This window comes from Aptenodytes patagonicus, chromosome 1 (assembly GCF_965638725.1).
Source record: "Aptenodytes patagonicus chromosome 1, bAptPat1.pri.cur, whole genome shotgun sequence".
Lineage (NCBI taxonomy): Eukaryota > Metazoa > Chordata > Aves > Sphenisciformes > Spheniscidae > Aptenodytes > Aptenodytes patagonicus.
This window is the reverse complement of record NC_134949.1, coordinates 48386400-48404679: the sequence shown is the minus strand read 5'-3', so window position 1 is coordinate 48404679 and position 18280 is coordinate 48386400.

Here is an 18280-nt window from a genome sequence, read left to right as displayed (position 1 = left end):
GTGCCATACCCTGTGGACATGATACTATATCTGGCAGGAGAAGAGGGGTGAAGGGTGAGAAAGTTGGTTGAGCCAAAACTTTTGCAGCCATTGGAAACATGGAGGCGCTACTTCTACTGTTTTTGGTACTGCCTTTACTTGTACAGGATAGTAAAGAATGGAGACAACAGAGTTGTGTTAAATTGGTAAAGGTAATTTATCCCCTCTAAAGAAACAAAACCAAAATAAAAGCCCCCAAACCACTTCTTTTTTTTTTTCTTGAGCAATGGAAATGTAGGACAAAAAGACGCTACAGACACAGGGTAGATTCTACCCCTGTATTGCAGTTTAAGTAAGCATTCTGATACAGAGGTCTTCTGTGAAACATGCTGATTTTTTTTTGTTCAGAATAAATTAACAGCTGTTCTTTTGTGTATTTCTCAAAAGGCTTCTGTTATGAAGGGAAAACTCTGTCTGTACTTTCCCAGGAATAGGGCCTGGGGGTATGGACATATTGAAGAACTGAGTAATATTCAAGAAATGTACAATTGCTTTCTATAAACTTTCATAATTATGAAAGCAGAAAGATATATTGCATTACAGGTTGGCCTGAAGTACCATTATGAGTTTATTGATTCACTTCTCAGAAATCTAAGACTTCATTTTCTACTTTATGATACATGCATATCTATGTGAAATGCTGAAAACAGTACAAAGACACTTGTCCAAAATAGTCAGATATAATTGTCAGTGTCTTCATAACTGATACTAATAATTGCTGATAGTCAGTTTTATCAAGTGTTCCATAAAACAGAAATTGAAATTTGCAAATGTTACACTTCAATATCTCAGTTTTCTCTAGCTGGAAAACAGTGTAGGTACAGATGAAATCTAAGTTATTTAATTAACATGATGAAATAGTTAATTTGGAAGAAATTAACTGAATTTCAGGTGTCCCTTGGCAGAAAGTAATGTTTTTCTGTTGACAGTTTGAATAAGATGTAAAACAATTTTTAACACTTGAACAAGTTTCACACAACAAAATATATTTGTCTCACTCAAAGACTCCTGGAGCAAGTAGAATTCAGCGTTGTGGTGTTGCTGCGGGTCGAAGAACAGCAGGTGCCGATTGTTACCATGATGGTGCATTGGCAGCAATACTGCACCAATTGAGACTTCCTGGTTCCCATCCATGAGCTGCTTCATCAATTGAAGAGCCAAGGAGTGATCAGCAAGACCCTCTGTCGCAGAAAGAGTGATGCACTTCACTCGTAAGAGAGAAGCAGCAATATATTTATTGATATAAAACAATGATTTAACAATGTTTGATAGTAAATGCGACTGTGGTTTAACAAGATTCAATGGCAAGATACACTTGATCATTTACTGCATAGAGGACAGGGTCAGACAAAACTGTCAGGGGGACCCTTCCGTTGAATCATGAGGTTCAGAAAGGACCCCCTTGCTTTCTAAAGTCCTTTTCAGAGAGGAGTCTAGGTGCAGCTGGATCCAGTCCTAGTCCCAGACTTGGTCAATGGTTTATGTCTAAAGGATTGTATATGCGCAATCAATCATTTATATCACTTAGCTGAGATTTTAAAGTTTCAGCGCGCTTATTCCCAATTCACTTACTGAGTATCTGACATGATAAGGATTCTCTCAACCTCGAGGAGCAACCTTGAGAGGTGTCCTTACTCAAGGGGAGATCCTGGCATGCAGCCCACTGCCGTGCAGGAGAGCTCAAAGGGCTCTTGGGCTGCTCACTATTTATAGGGGTAAGATAATTGACTCATAGACATATTTACATACCGGCTGCAGATGTTAGCTTCTTCCACATTTGGCTTGAGTTGGACATTGACCAGCACTGTGGTTAGGTGGACGCATTGCCATAAATTAGCCCTTGGCTATTGTGTTGTTATCTGTCTCTGCCGAATCCAGTTTGAGCTGGATGCATCCATCACAACCAGATGAATCCATCACGACCACCACTGGTGGTTATCACTTGAGCAGGGTTGTCTGAAAAGGCCAGGTCAGGGTGGGGTGGGGGAGCACACCGTCACACCCTCTTGCCCTTTAATAGCCCTATATGGCCAGTACAAAAGTCTGATGGAGGGTGGACGTTAACAGTGGAATGCTGTGGTCTGAATGAAGTCATGCCACCACTGAGAGCTGCTGTAGCGGACATGCTAGAACTCCAGTATGAACTGGAGTCCAGAGCAGCCAAGTAGTTTGCCACAACTGATATCGTTAATGTATTTTTTTCAATTCCTTTGGCAACAAAATGCAGGCGTCAGTTTGCTTCCACGTGGAGGGGTATCTAATACACTTGGAATGTGTTCCTCAGGGGTGGAAGCACAGTCCTACCATTTGCATTGGGCTGATCCAGACTGCACTGTAACAGAGTGATGCCCCTGAACATCTGCAATACATCAATGACATAATCGTGTAGGACAACAAAGCAGAATAAATGTTTGAGGAGGAAAAAAAGTAATTCAGATTATTCTAAAAGCAAGGTCAAAGGACTTACCTAAGAGATCCAGTTCTTGGGAGTCAAATGGCAGTTTGTGAGCACTCTATCGACTGACTGGAGAGAAGAACTACTTTGAGTATGGCCCTGAGCAACAGCAAACCTTTGAGCAGATCAAAGAGAAGATAGCTTGAGAGGTAGCCTTTGGACCAATCTGTACAAGACCAGTTGTGCAAAATACGCTCTACGCTGCAGCTGGGCAGCATGGCCTCACCTGGAGCCTCTAGCACACCAGGAGAAACACTAGGTTAACCTCTAGGGTTTTGGAGCTGGGGGTATCGAAGCTCATCCTGTCATGTTTAGGAAACCATCGGAAGTGGAAAGCTGCTGGGTGGAGTCCCACATGACAAGTCATTGAAGCCATTGAAGGAGAAGGCGAGTCAAATCAGTTTGCAGGAGTGAAAGCCATCTAGCTGGCCCTGGAGATTCCTGAATGAGAAAAGTGGCCAGTACTCTATCTCTATACTGACTCATGGGTAGTGGCAAACACCCTGTGGGGGTGGTTACAGCAGTGGAAGCAGATCATCCAGCAGCACAGAGGTAAACCCGTCTGGGTTGTCACATTGTGACAAGACATTGCTGCCTGGGTAGAAAACGTTGCTGTAAAGGTGTCACATAGACACTCACCATACCCAAAAACTGCACCACTATAGAACATTGAAAAAACAAACAGGTAGACCAGGCTGTCAAAATCAAAGTGGCACAGATGGACCCGGACTGGGAGTGTAAGGGTGAGCTATTTGTAGCTTGATGGATGCACGAAACATTGGGACATCTAGGGAGAGATGCAGCATACAGATGGGCTCTTGATCGAGGGCTGGACCTGACCATTAAGGCCATCACACAGGTCATCCATGAATGTGAAACATATGCTGCAATCAAATGAGCCACACAAGTAAAGTTTCCCTAGAACAGAGGGAGGCGGCTGGGATTTCAATATGGTGAGGCTTGGCAAATTGACTGTATTGGACCACTGCCATGAATCTGCCCAGGCAAGAGAGACATACTCACCATGGTAGAAGTGACTACCAGGTGGCTAGAAACATACCCTGTAGACCATGGCACTGCCTGAAATACCATCTTGGGCCTTGAAAGTCAAGTTCTACAGCAACACGATACCCCAGAAAGAACTGAGTCAGACAATGGGACTCATTTCCAAAATAACCCCATAGACTCCTGGGCCAAGAAACGTGGCACTGACTGAGTGTATCATGTCCCCTATCACCCACAAGTCTGTGAAAAGATTGAGTGATATAATGGACTGTGAAAGACTGTACTAAGAGGGTTGGGCACTGGGGCATGGAAGCACTGGGATATAAATTTAGCAGCACTTGGTTGATTAACACCATAGGATTTGCTAACCATCCTGGTCCTGCCCAAACAAAGCCCCTACATACTGTGGGAGGAGATAAGATCCCTGTAGTGCACACAGGGAAGTGGCTAGGGAAGGCAGTGTGGGTTGCTCCTCCCTTGAGAAAAGGCAAACCCATTCGTGGGATCACCTTCTCTCAAGAATCAAGGTGCACTGGGTGGATAATGTGGAAGGGTGGGGAGATCTAGTGTGTACCTCAACGAGATTTAACCCGGGGGGAAAATAATCCACGATGTAAGTTGTATGTTGTACGAAGTAATGCAGAAGGAACTACCTGAACAGAAAAAGAGTGAGCTTCGGAAGGAACTGGGTGAGTGCAGCAATGTTCAAACCAACCTGATATTGGTGCCCAACCATCCAACATGCTGCTTATCCTGTCCTGTGTGACCACCTTGACAGATAGGGCCCAAGTCATTGCCTGTCCTTATGGACATTTTGGGGAGTGGCAGAGGCCTATGGAATGGGGAAATAGTAACCATCTATCTGTTAAAGGACAGGGGATAATGGTTAATGGGAATGTATAAATCTATATGTTAGATGTAAAGATGGTTTTAGTATGTACTATAAGTTGTAAGTGTTGGTAAGAGGGGATTTCAGGATTGAGAAATAGATACAATGAGATGTCAGAAGATATGTAGATATATCAAATTATGTGGGACCTGAGCGTGGTACAAATGGCATGGAATAAGGGGTGGAGATTGTACTAGGTCTGGCTGGAATGGAGTTAACTTTCTTCACAGCAGCCCATATAGTTCTGTACTTTGCACTTGTGGCTAGAATAATGTTGATAATGCATCAGTGTTTTTCCTGTTACTGAGCAGTGCTTGCACAGCATCAAGGCTCTCTCTCAAGCTCCTCCCTCCCCCTGCAAAGCCTGGTGGGAGGCTGGGGGTTGGCAAGAGGCTGAGAGACGACATACCTGGGACAGCTGACCCAAAGTGACCAAAGGGATATTCCATACCATATAGTGTCATGCTCAGCAACAAAAGCTAAAAGGAAGGAGGAGGAGGGGGAACATTCTTTATTAAGATGTTTGTCTTCCAAAGTAACCACTATGCATACTGAGGTCCTACTTCCCAGTAACTGGCTGGACATTGGCTGCTGATGGGAAATAGAGAATAAATCTCCTTTGGTTTTGCTTTGCTTCAGTCTTAGCTTCCCCCCCCCCCCTTAAATTGCCTTTATCTTGACCCACATGTGGGGTTTTTTCATCTTATTTTCTCCTCCTGCCCTGCTGAGGAGGTGTGTGAGAGTGGCTTGGTGGGCACCTGGCAACCAGCCAAGGTTAATCCCCCACAGTAACTTTTGAATAAAATGAAGGACAGATGGCAGTCCTTGTCTAGGGACTTGTAGCCTCTGGTAGACTGCTCAAATAAATCTTGGAGAGATCCCAGTCCTTCATAGCTCTGCAGTAAAAGAAATCTTTAAAAAAAAGAAAGCTGCCTTGCAAAGACCATGTTAGTTTGCTGCAAATCCTTTTAATATTTGCCACAAATAAAATATTTACCAAAAAGAATTCTTTCCATCTTCTTTTTTCTACACCACATACTCATACAATGCTATGAATCTTTTATCAAATCTCATATCTTATATAACAGGGTTTCCAAAATATCATACTAGTGACAGTGCTGAAATGCAAACCATTTCAGTATGGTAGCACCTTCCCTTTGCCTGTATTCAGACTATCACCTGAGTGAAAGGTTAGCTGTCTTCATGTGATCAGTTGCTTTTAATGTGTGAATAACGATACTGCAATCATGAACCTAAATTTGTCAGCTTAACACAGCCAGTTACTGATTATGTGTTTGGTAGTAACTAACCATTGTACACAAAAGGAACTTCAGACTTCAGATTGATTGGCTTGCCAATGTGGCTGAGGAACCTCAGCTAACATTGAGACATGGTGTTCCTGACCCATAGACATGATCAAGGCCAAGACAGGGGTGTAATGGGTACTGTGGTGGGTCAAGATGGCTGGGGTGTGAGATTGGGTTCTATTTGCGATGGTGAGGAAAGCAGGTTGGACAATGGCAGGAGAGCAAGGGAGTAACAAAACTGAAAATGCACCTTTGAGGGGATGGGAGGCTGAGGCAAGAATGAGAGGAGGGGAGGAACAAGTGCCGCCTCCAGCATGCATGTGGCTAACTGGGCGCAAAGCTTGGAACTGCCCAAATGTCTCTGCCATTCTTGACAACGCATTTGCAAACCAATACTTACAGCTCCTACTGGCACACCTGGAACTTCAGCACTACAAAAGCCAACAAACTTGGAACCCTTGTTCTATCTTTCTGCTTTTCATTGAAAAATATGAGCTTCTTTGTTCTGAGTTATTTTTCAATGTAAGGTGGTGGTGATTTAGTCTGGCTAGTAACTCCAAATGAGGGGATAGAAAGAAACTTGATAACTTTTCTTAACCTTCATCTGCTGTATCTGCTTGGAAACTCCTCAACCATTGTAAATTCTTTGGTTGACTTAGTATGTGTTTTATGCGCAAAGAGGTAAAATAAATGTAGGTATTATTTTAGGGTGACTGGCAATTTTCTTTGTATTACAATTTAACATAGACAATACTTCTAGTATAGCAACAATGTGATTATCTGCCAACAGTTTTATCTTCAACACTAACTTTTTAATATATACATCATAGTATCTTTTAAACAGCTTAATTGATATAAATAAATAGACATAAATTCATTCATTTTTTAATTTCTAACAATAATCTTTATCAAATTTAAAGAAAAAATATGGAAAGAAATAAAATGTGGGTGATAACAATGTTCAATTCAGCTTTTTCTAAACTTCTTTGGTAGGTTTAACAGATCATTTGTAAAAAAGAATGATATAAGCTCAGGTAAAGGATAAGACGTGCTAAGTGTAGGCAGCTCTGTATTGTAACTCATTACATTCAAACACTGATTGTTACAAATACTCGTATTTTAAAATCAAATGCTTTTGCTTCTTCATTTTTCATCTCTTCGGCGATATGTGTGGAAAAGATGTTGGGTAATTCATCCATCACTTGGCAAGTTTAACGAACCTGAGTATGCAAAATGTAGATTACAAGGCAAAGATATCAGCTGGGAGAAAAACATAGTTTTTAACTACACAGTGTATCTTAATTATGCATTTGGTCATAATTGTTTTTCTTTATTGGTTTGTTTTTAATTTTAATAGTGTTAAAGATTTCCACTGGGAAAAATCAAGTGTGGCATGATGATTTGATAAATGTTCTGTGTTGAAGCTTAAAACATGGGTTTAGCAATACTTTAAAAACCTGAATCTGTTTTTAACAACAAACTCTCTGTGTCCTGAAGTCTATGATGACAATCTTTTGGAATAATTGAAAATGCAAGATGGCAACAGTCCTCTTTTTGACACATTTTGTTAAATAATTGAAAGTACTTAGAAGCTGTGTGTTATGAAAAGAAGTTATGATATGAGGGTAGCAGCCACCATGTGCATTCTTCAAGAGAAAAAAATATTTAAAGACTGTGTTGCTTTTATTCACTTCACTTCATTCAAATTACTTTTAATTTTAAACAATAAGTCAGCAAGAGCTCTCTGATTTTCATGATGGTATCCACTCAAAGTTCTTCAGGGTCTATAGAAACAAAATAATGACCATGGTCTTAAACTTTTTTAGTCATCCTACCAAAAAATCCTTAATGTTGCTTTCTCAAGATTTCTGCATTAGGCTGGAGGAGAAGCAAAAAGCACGGTCCTCTGACCTGCTGAAATTGGATGTAGATATTTATAAGAAATGCAAAAAAAAAAAAAAGCTTTTTTTAATAGAAATTAATATGTACATGGGGCAGGACATAACCAAGACGTTCCAAACACAACAGAGCAGAGGATCTTTTTTTTTTTCTCCAAAAGTACCAATAGGTACATCTTTGGAGAACTTAATAGTCATATTGTACCGCTAAAAATATATATATATGTATGTGTCAATTTGTATCCATATATAGATATGTATATATGTATATGAGTGATTTCAAATGCTTATGTCTTTGTCAGGAAATTAGAGGTTCATTAGTAAATGTAAGTTTAGGTTTGGGGGGGTGGTTGTTGTTTTTTCTCTTTTTTAGAACAAAGCAGAAAAGATCATAGAATCATAGAATAGTTTGGGTTGGAAGGGACTGCTAAAGGTCTTCTAGTCCAACCCCCCTGCTGTGGGCAGGGACATCTTCAACTAGATCAGGTTGCTCAGAGCCCCGTCCAACCTGACCTTGAATGTTTCCAGGGATGGGGCATCCACCACCTCTCTGGGCAACCTGTGCCAGTGTTTCACCACCCTCATTGTGAAAAATGTCTTCCTTATATCTAGTCTAAATCTACCCCCCTTTACGTTAAAGCCATTACCCCTTGCCCTGTCGCAACAGGCCCTGCTAATAAGTTTGCCGCCATCTTTTTTATAAACCCCCTTTAAGTACCGATACGCTACAATAAGGTCTCCCCGAAGCCTTTTCTTCTCGAGGCTGAACAACCCCAACTCTCACAGCCTTTCTTCATAGGAGAGGCATTCCATCCCCCTGATCATTTTCGTGACCCTCCTCTGGAACCCCTCCTGTGCTGAGGGCTCCAGAGCTGGACACAGTACTCCAGGTGGGGTCTCACCAGAGCAGAGTAGAGGGGCAGAATCACCTCCCTCAACCTGCTGGCCACGCTTCTTTTGATGCAGCCCAGGATATGACGATTGGCCTTCTGGGCTGTGAGCGCACATTGCTGGCTCACGTCCATCTTTTCATCCACCAGTACCCCCAAGTCCTTCTCGGCAGGGCTGCTCTCAACCCCTTCATCCCCCAGCCTGTATTGATACCGGGGGTTGCCCCGACCCAGGTGCAGGTCCTTGCACTTGGCCTTGTTGAACCTCATGCGGCTTGGGCAGTGTGGCTCGAGCACTTCCCGGTGAAGACTGAGGCAAAAAAGTCATTGAGTACCTCAGCCTTCTCCATATCCCAGGTAACCACGTCTCCCATTTCCCTCCGGAGAGGGCCCACATTTTCCCTCGTCTTCCTTTTATCCCCGACATACCTATAGACTCTTTTCCTGTTGCCCTTGACGTCCCTGGCCAGATTTAATTCCACCAGGGCTTTAGCTTTCCTAACCTGATCCCTGGCTGCTCGGACAATTTCTCTGTATTCCTCCCAGGCTACCTGTCCTTGCCTCCACCCTCTGTCGGCTTCCTTTTTGTGTTTGAGTTTGTCCCAGAGCTCCTCGTTCATCCATGCAGGCCTCCTGGCGTTTTTGCCTGACTTCCTCTTTGTTGGGATGCATTGCTCCTGAGCTTGGAGGAGGTGATCCTTGAATATTTACCAGCTTTCTTGGGGCCCTCTTCTCTCCAGGGCTTTGTCCCATGGCACTCTACCAAGCAGATCCCTGAAGAGGCCAAAGCCTGCTCTCCTGAAGTCCAGGGTAGTGAGCTTGCTCTGTGCCCTCCTCGGTGCCCTAAGGATCTTGAATTCCACCATTTCACGGTCGCTGTAGCCCAGGCTGCCCTTGAGCTTCACATTCCCCACCAGCCCCTCCTTGTTGGTGAGAACAAGGTCCAGCAGAGCACCTCTCCTTGTTGCCTCCTCTATCACTTGGAGGAGGAATTTATCATCAACACATTCCAGGAACCTCCTGCATTGCTTATGCCCTGCTGTGTTGTCCCTCTAACGGATATCGGGGTGGTTGAAGTCCCCCATGAGGACCTGAGCTTGTGAACGTGAGGCTGCTCCTAGTTGTCTATAGAGGGCCTCATCCGCTTGGTCTTCCTGGTCAGGTGGCCTGTAGCAGACCCCCACTGTAATGTCACCTGTCCCTACCCTCTCTTTAAGTCTGACCCATCAGCTCTTGGTCAGCTCCTCATCCATGCCCAGGCAGAGTTCCATGCACTCCAGCTGGTCATTGACATAGAGGGTGACACCCCCTCCTCGTCTCCCCTGCCTGTCCTTCCTAAAGAGCCTGTAATCCTTCCATTCCAACACTCCAGTCATAGGAGCCATCCCACCACGTCTCCATGATGCCAATAAGGTCGTAGCCCTGCAGGGGTGCACACGTCTCTAACTCCTCTTGTTTATTCCCCATGCTACGTGCATTTGCATAGAGGCATTGAAGTTGGGCCCCCGACGAAGCTGTCTTACTGGCTGGAGTTCCTTTGTGCTGCTCTTCAGGTGCTCTCCTGCCGACCTGTGTTCCTTCTCCAGGCTCTGGGCATCTATTGCTGGCCCTGGCATCAAACTGGTAGGAGTGGGATGGATTGTGGTTCCCCTCCCCTGGCAATAGATCCGTATTTACTGGTCTCCCTCAGCTATGAATATGGTGGTTGATGTATGTGTTGCTGTAATGTTGTCAAATGCCTTTTATGGGTCAAATTAGAGTTATGACAAATCTTACTGTATGACTTTTTTCAGAGAGCTCTTATGGAGAGGTCAATTGCATAGAAATGGAGTCAGGACCCTGAGATATCAGAAAGTGGTATGCTAATGACAAGTGGGCACTGTGTTTGAATGGTTTTGTCAGAGACACAAATGGTTTTGGCTTTGACCTACTTCACTAGTGGAGTAGCTGTTTATGTGCATTTCATGTTCAGCATCTTTTTACAGTGATTCTGAGCTCTCTGTTCATTAATATGGAGAAAAATACACTGGTTTGATTTAGCAGCGTGCTCTAGGAGGAAGTAAAAATTATCTTAAATTATTATTTAATTGTTACTTTCTGCTAAGGCCAAAGTAGTTTCTCCTTTCTTGTTCTTGAGAGAAATGACTACACAATTTGTTGTTAAACTTAGCAAGAAGTCTTTGTGATCTTCTTTATGGTTCTTTAAAACATAAAATTTATTCTACAAATATTTAATGTGCTTACTAATCATAACAATGTACCAATATCTCCCTCATGATTGGTAAGCTCTACCTTAATAAGTCTAGTTGTGACCTCAGTTTTTCTGACAAATTGGAAATACATATTTCAAATGAACTGTTTTATCACAAATTGAACAAATTTTTTTTTTGCTCCTTAACTTTACTAATTATTTTAAAAGCAATGCTACTACTTATTTGTAGCAGGGTCTCCCTCATATTCTGTAGAGAAAAAAACTTCTTTTTAATTTGCCATTCAGCACATTTTATTACTGCAGAGTTATTAGTAAAATGAAAAGTGTTATCTTTTACTATTAAGTAAATTAGGGTTAAATTATTTATGGGTTAAGTAAATTAGAATTTAAAGAGTGTGTCTTTGTGTGTGTGTGTCTGTGTGTGTATTCCCTCACAGCAAGATGGTTGATACCAAAGCACAAAGTAAAGAGTAAGCCAGGATGCATCAGAGATGCACCACTTCTACTTGGGTAACAGCTAACTAATCCTCAAGTTTATCTTGCACAAATTTGAAGTCACATTTCCAACCTGAGCAAAATCTTTTCGATCTAAATGATAAAATACTTCAAATCTCACCTCTATGCCTTCATTCTTCTTCAGTACAACAAATAAATTGTGTGGATACTTGATTAAAGTTCTGGAAATATCATCCATATCATTTCTCTAACCTGGAGATGGAATATAGTTTGATTTGTGTTTGACCTTTTTGAAGTGTCTAGTAGTGATGAAAAGAAAAATAAATTACCAGCGATCCATGGTATTCTGTCACATACACATAAATAACTACCTTTAGAAGGTATCAGTCTGAAGTAAGGGTTCTCTCTATGTGTTAATGTATTTAGTTTGAGAACTTTTATTTGGGTTTGATAGTAGATTACTCTTGGGACCATTATGCTGTTTACTCTCCCTGAGACCAGTCAAGTAAGAAAAGGATGATCAAAAGAAGACTGTGCAACTAATTGATTTTTTGGTTCATTGGCTGAATGAAACAATTGTGGAAACAATCAGGTCAATCTGCAGGTAAATGTTTTTGGTTTTCATGCTGAAACAAAAAATAAATTTTTAAACGTGTTAAATATTTTTATTTTCTTGAAATAACTACTGTATACTTCAGTTAGACCCTAAAATTTGGTATTTTGGTTAACAAGTAGTCCTTCTATGACCCTAATGCAGATATTTGATTCTCCCCCTTTTTATTACAGTGGCAATATTAAGAAGGTCATCACTGCTATAACTACAGCTTTTCGAAAGTATGTGATTCAGCTCTATTTCCGTAAAAAGTATTTTTTATATATTTCTATTATAACAAAACATTTGATGACGCAGTACCTTTATCATACCACTGTCAGAGTAATGATGAACAAAATTCTCTTTCTTATAGACCTTTTTTTCCTTTATTAGAATGCAACTCTATTAATGATAACTTTGACAGTTTAATGCTTGGATTGCAGCATTAAAATGTAATTCATTAAAATTTGTTCCAGGCAGCATGAGTCATGCAGTAAAATATTTATTACTGTTTTCAGCACTTCTGGCAGAAAACTGAATTTAAAAAAATAAATAATTATCATAGATACCTTATATATTGATGATATCGGCCTGTAAAAAAAGTTACAGGACTGTGGGATACGCTCTGTAACATAGCAGTCTTGTTCCACCATCCTTGCATGTCTTCAACATCAGGATTTTACCAGAATCATCTAGCCAAAGTATCTACCCCTCTTTTCATCCACTGAAAGGTACTGCCTGAGGTCTAGAACCATATCACCAGTCAATGTTAAAATTCTCATTTTAGCCAAAGTGCCTATCAGTATTGTCAGCCAGAGGGACAACACACCAGAGCATGAGCAATTCAGGAGGTTTTAGGAGTGCATTGATGGCAACTTCCTAACACAGGTGACTAAGAAGCCAACAATTAGACAGGCTTTACTGGATCTCATACTTACAAACAAGGAATGACTGTTTGGCTTGTGAAGACCAGGGCAGCCTTGGCCGCAGTGACCATGACAGGAGTTCAGGATCCTGCATAGAAAGAGTAGGACTAAAGTCACGATCACAGCCATGGATTTCAGAAGAGCAGCCTTTAGTCTCTTTAGTCTCACTGCAAGAATTTTTATAACACGTTTGAATTCAATGGGCACATACTGAATCTAAAATTCTGCACCGAGTCTCTTCAAACACATAAAAATTGATGTTTTCTTGGAGAGCTTATGTTCTAAATTTAAAACAAGAAAACAATTGTTTATAAACTCATCAAATCATGTGCACTGGTTTATCTGATGGGAGAGAAGAATGCGAAGATCATGGGGTAGAAATAATACAATTTTAATTAGCAGTTGGGACACTTGTCTTCTACCTGTGCTTCTTTACATGGGAGGCTCTGTAGGGCAATCAATCCCCTAGCCACAAAGTCACACTGCAGTCTTCCCTGTCTAATGAAGTACATTGAGTCTAAGAAGAAGATAGTGTAAAACCAAGATGGGCTGTAAGAATCTGTATGTATTAGCCTTGATAGAGAGATAGATCTGTGTATTTATGAGGTCTGTTGCAAAGATGTGACTTGCATTCTCGGACACATAATAGTTTTGAATGTCATTTAGCAACTTCACATAATTTGAGTGTTTGGTAGATTAAAGGTCTGCTAATTAAACTTTAATAAATCACTGTGCCTCCAATGATGAAGGTTTTCAGATTTACAGAGGAAAAGAATTGTGTAACATATGCAAATATATTGCTACATGATATGTGTTGTAGCCACTTTAGTTGGTATGCCTTCCTTCACTATTCACTTTATTTTTAAAATTCCAAAAGATACTTTTCCAGTATATAACTTGCCCATCACATCTAGAAAATAATTAAGCATAAACCTACGAAAGAATCTGAATCACTTTAAACTTACTTAATTGTCTTCTCCTCAGTTAATATGTTATCAGTTAATATGGTGAGGCATATCTATAATGGTTTATTATATATCAAGGTGTTGTAATGGAAGTTCAGAGAGACCCTTAACTACTGCAGAGTTGAAATTGTATTATAATATCAAGAAAATTATGAGACCAATGTTTTTTGCATTGAAAATAAAAGATGAGTGCACACATAATTTTGTTTCATGTTTATGACAGAAGCGGGGTGATAGGAAAACAAGTGTGACTGTATGATAGCTGCAGGACTAAATATTTGAAAAAGCCTTCTGTTCCACACAGAAGGACTTTCCTAGGTACATGAGAGTTTTAAATGAAAGACCTTTAGTTCTGAATATTTGTTTCTTCTGATGTCTCCAAAGACTGTTGACGTTTAGAAGACAATGTGAAGCCTTCTGGTTCTTTCCATCTTTACTGTTAAGTATCACTGGCTGATTTAGACTTGACTGGAAAGTGACTAGGAAGAATCTTTTTTTGTAAAGATAAAGGAGAAAATGCAGTAAGCACTTTATAGAAGTGGATTAATTTGCATTTCTGTAAATCATTTCATGAAATGTAGATTAATGCAGAATTTTAGATTCAGTATGTGCCCATTGAATTCAAACATGTTATAAAAATTCTTGCAGTAAGACTCATTTACAGATCTCAGTTCAGTGCATTTCTAACTGTTCCTATAATAGAATGTGTTATACATTGCTGTCAGATGTAATGGCACTAACACTGAGCACAGATTATAGCTCTACTGGGTAACGTCTGATAGTACAAGAAAGAAAATGAGGAGATGCACTCTGGCCAATTCTGCATGACTGAAATTAAAGTAAATAATGCTATTGAGTTTACTAGAAAGATGACTAGATTCAGGTGTATAATAGTCCTACAGCTAGAAAAATAGGATGTTCTAATTTCAACAAGGAAAGTTTGAACTGTACAGTACATACTAGGTTGTAGCAATTACCCAGATAGGCAAGTATGCAGTAGTTTTAGACAGACTGTGGCTAGGCTTTTGAATCAACAAAAAAACTTCCCTCTGAATCTCTTCTCACTAGAAATTACCTGAAAACTAGGTAATTAGTTTTTGATCAACTGCTTTAAAAGGCAAAGCATAAATTAAGGGCTATGTGTATATAAATGTATGTGCATGCATGTAAAATATCTTCTATAGTCTCTTATCAGTCAATGAAGAAGTCATGTCTTTTTTGAAACAGTACTTGTTAAGAAAAAATGTCAATTTTCTGTTAGATTTATGCTAAAATTGCTGTAATAGTCCAATTCAAAAATTGTAAGAGAACAGTAATTTGGAAACAACTTGGAGGATTTAGTTACCACTTGCTTCTGGTTTTCTACTTACGTAAGAATTAAGATATAAGCTCAGATAAGGTTATTGTAGACATTGTAGTGTTTATTTGATTTATACAATTTGACAAATAAAACAAGAATGTAAGCAATTGAAAGCCAAAACAAGTCTGTGAGATATATCTAGACTCTCTGGAAAAGGAAAAATGTGTGATCAAAATGCTTGTTCCTAGAATACAAAAATGAAGATTTTCATATTGATATAGAACATGTTTTATACATTACAAGGATTTAAGGCTGTGACAAATGTCTAGGAGAAATGTAGAGAGGATTGTTGAAGTTCATCATTGGTACTGTTCATGCTTAAAATTAGGCATCTCAATTACTTGATCATGAGGGAGCATTTATGATGATTCACTTATAAAAAATTTCTGCATAATGTAAAAAATGCCTCATAACATTGTATCACTATTTTTCATGTTTAATATGTGTTTATTGAGAATATTGTTGACATTGGAACAATGCTATTGCTATCTCCTAAATACCACTACTGTGTTTGGAAGGTTCTGTAACAGAATATTTCTTTAAAAGCTAAACGCCTTTAATAATCCATATAAAACCTGAGACTGCTTTTTCAGAGACTGAATAAAAGAGCATTGGACAGCTAGTCATCCTGTTTATTTATTGTATTCACTAATGTTGCTACTGTTTCTGAAAGTAATAATGTCTTTTTGCTCCCAATATATCAGAGTCAAATTTTTCATCTTTTCTTAAAGAGCAATACCATCTAATGCAAATTTTCAAGCCTTCCCCCATAAAATGCCATCTCTTCTTATTATGTTCTTGGGGGCACAAAGAACAATGAAATCAATCCTTCTAGTTCTCCTGACTGAGGTTTATTATCCTGTAAACAGGACTAGGCAATAAAATAGGTTTTGCTTAGTTGTACAGCTCTACAGTACAGCTTTTTGTATATTTCTGTGGATTTACATTTCTAAGTGCTCTTGATGACTATTTTTGTATTGGCAGATGGATAATGATTTACATAATTCAAATGTATTTTCCCAAGGAAAATGAAAAGAAAGTAGATTAGGTAAAATATTGAAAAAGTGATGATAACTTCTACAGGGAGTTAAGAATATTAAAGAGCAACTGAAATTTTCATGTGGAGGAACCCATACCATCTTTTCCTCAACGAGTTTTGCTTTGGAAAAAGAAAGCGATATTCTTGCATTTTTTTGGGCTATAGCTAAATAAGTCAGTTTTAACTCAACGTCTCATCCTATGGCTTTGGGCAGAAGTGAGCAAGTGTACAGCATACATAATTTCTTTGTAATAGAAATACCTTCTTTTCTGAATTCTGCTATTTATGTTTCTATTTGGAAACCCCTGCTTTTATTTACAGGAAAGAACATGCTATTAAACAACTCTCTTTTCAAGTTTTATTCTTTTAAAAAAACCCAACAGAATGGAATCGCCTTTGCAAACAATTTTATGCCAATCTTCTAAGAGTATATTTCATACAGTCTCATAAAATTAAGCTGAAAATAATTAATAATGTACGCTAGCAGCACAAATGCAAAAGCATAATGAAGACAGACAACCGTATACATGACAATCATTACTTTAACAAATACATGCTAGAACACAGTATTCCCTAAATGTATAAAAGCAAATTAGTGTTGTGAAGCAAACAAGTTTATTAAGAAGAACTTTTAAACTACTGTTCAAACTGTGCAAGAACAAATTACTGGAGGCTTGAAAATCCATTGTGTGGAGCAATGCCATCATTCTTTACATACAGAACGTCTTTATATCTAATGTGACATCCTGTACTGGGGTGGGGGGCACAGATGCATATGCATGGCATCTTCTTGATTCCTTGTCTGGAGACTCATCCTACCACTTCAGTAAAATCCTACTGAGCTCTGATAGAACATTTGGTAGTGTACAACTTCATGCTACCTGAGGTCAGGCTCTGAAGTTTACAGTCATGGCTTCAGATGATGTTCTCTCTGGGAAGACTTTCTTTCAGTTAAAAAATCTGAATTCCCTGAGTGCTGCATTTCTTGCCAGCCTTTCTTTCAGTTTTCTTCTAGTGATCTCCTACACTCAGTCTAATTAATTTTTTCAGTAGGATACCCACACAGAGGGCCTGATAGATGAAAATTATTGGTCCCCAGAAAGGCTCAGCCTTCCTGTCAGTATTGTACAGCTTATGGTAGGTACTGTGTAATAGCAGCAAGACCTCCAGGTACACTATGTGACTACATATATCCATTAGAGACTGTATCTGTCCTATCTGTCAGACAGTAGACATATAGAGCTTGTACATTAACCTTCAGAACCATCTGTAAGAAAACCTCATCTCCTGGATCCCTTGATCCTGACATCCGGATGGTTGTTAAGCTTTACTTGGAGCCTCTACCAATCTACATACTTTTGTACACACCTAAGAAAGTGTTGTTCTTGCCTTAAGTAATTTCTAGCAAGAAAGGAGGTTAGATACTTATGAAGGTTTCCAAATTCCATCTAAAACAAGAGAGCATTTTTTTTCTCCAAAAAGTATAATCTCCATGCAAAGGCTATTGAATTGCATGCTGGGCTGTGTTAGCACTTTTGATGAGTCAGGAGGACTTCCCCACCTCAGGGTATTGGGTATGAAACAACTCCTTACACTACTTCAGTGGCCTCTTATCTGCTTAACAGTCCCTTGAAATCCTGACCACAGTTACAGGGAACAAAACTGTCAAAAAGTTTGACTACACTGCACAAAAGTGTTCCGAGATAATACACATTTTGGTAAACTTGTCCTCTTTTTTTTTTTTTTTAAACAAAGGTCTTTGAGATCTACATTCAGAAAATCATGAATGCTATGGGGTTACTGCTTGGGGTAGCTTACTGTGTAATGTGTATATCACTTGCATACAGAAAGATTTCTTCAGTATCTATAGGTCTTTAAGGTCTATACATCCATACAGAAAAATTTCTGCCCTTTTTTTGGTTTTCACAGAATTCTTAAAGTATGTGGCAGTGCAGCAGTTCTTTGGCTGAGTCAGATTTGAGAGGGCATGTGTATGTTCTGCCCTACATAGCTCTATCAAACACAAGAAAGGAGGTTTAAAAGTGTAAAAATTCTCCAGTCTTGAATGCCTAGGTATATATATACTCACTGTGAGAATGTATGTCTGGTCTATATATTGAATACAATATACTGGTTGATTAGCTCTTTTTCATTTTTATTTTCAGACAGTTTGGTCTGTAGTCTGTGTACTCTAGTCCAAAACATTCAAGTATATCCTAGACATTAGTCTTGGACTAAGATAGTTCC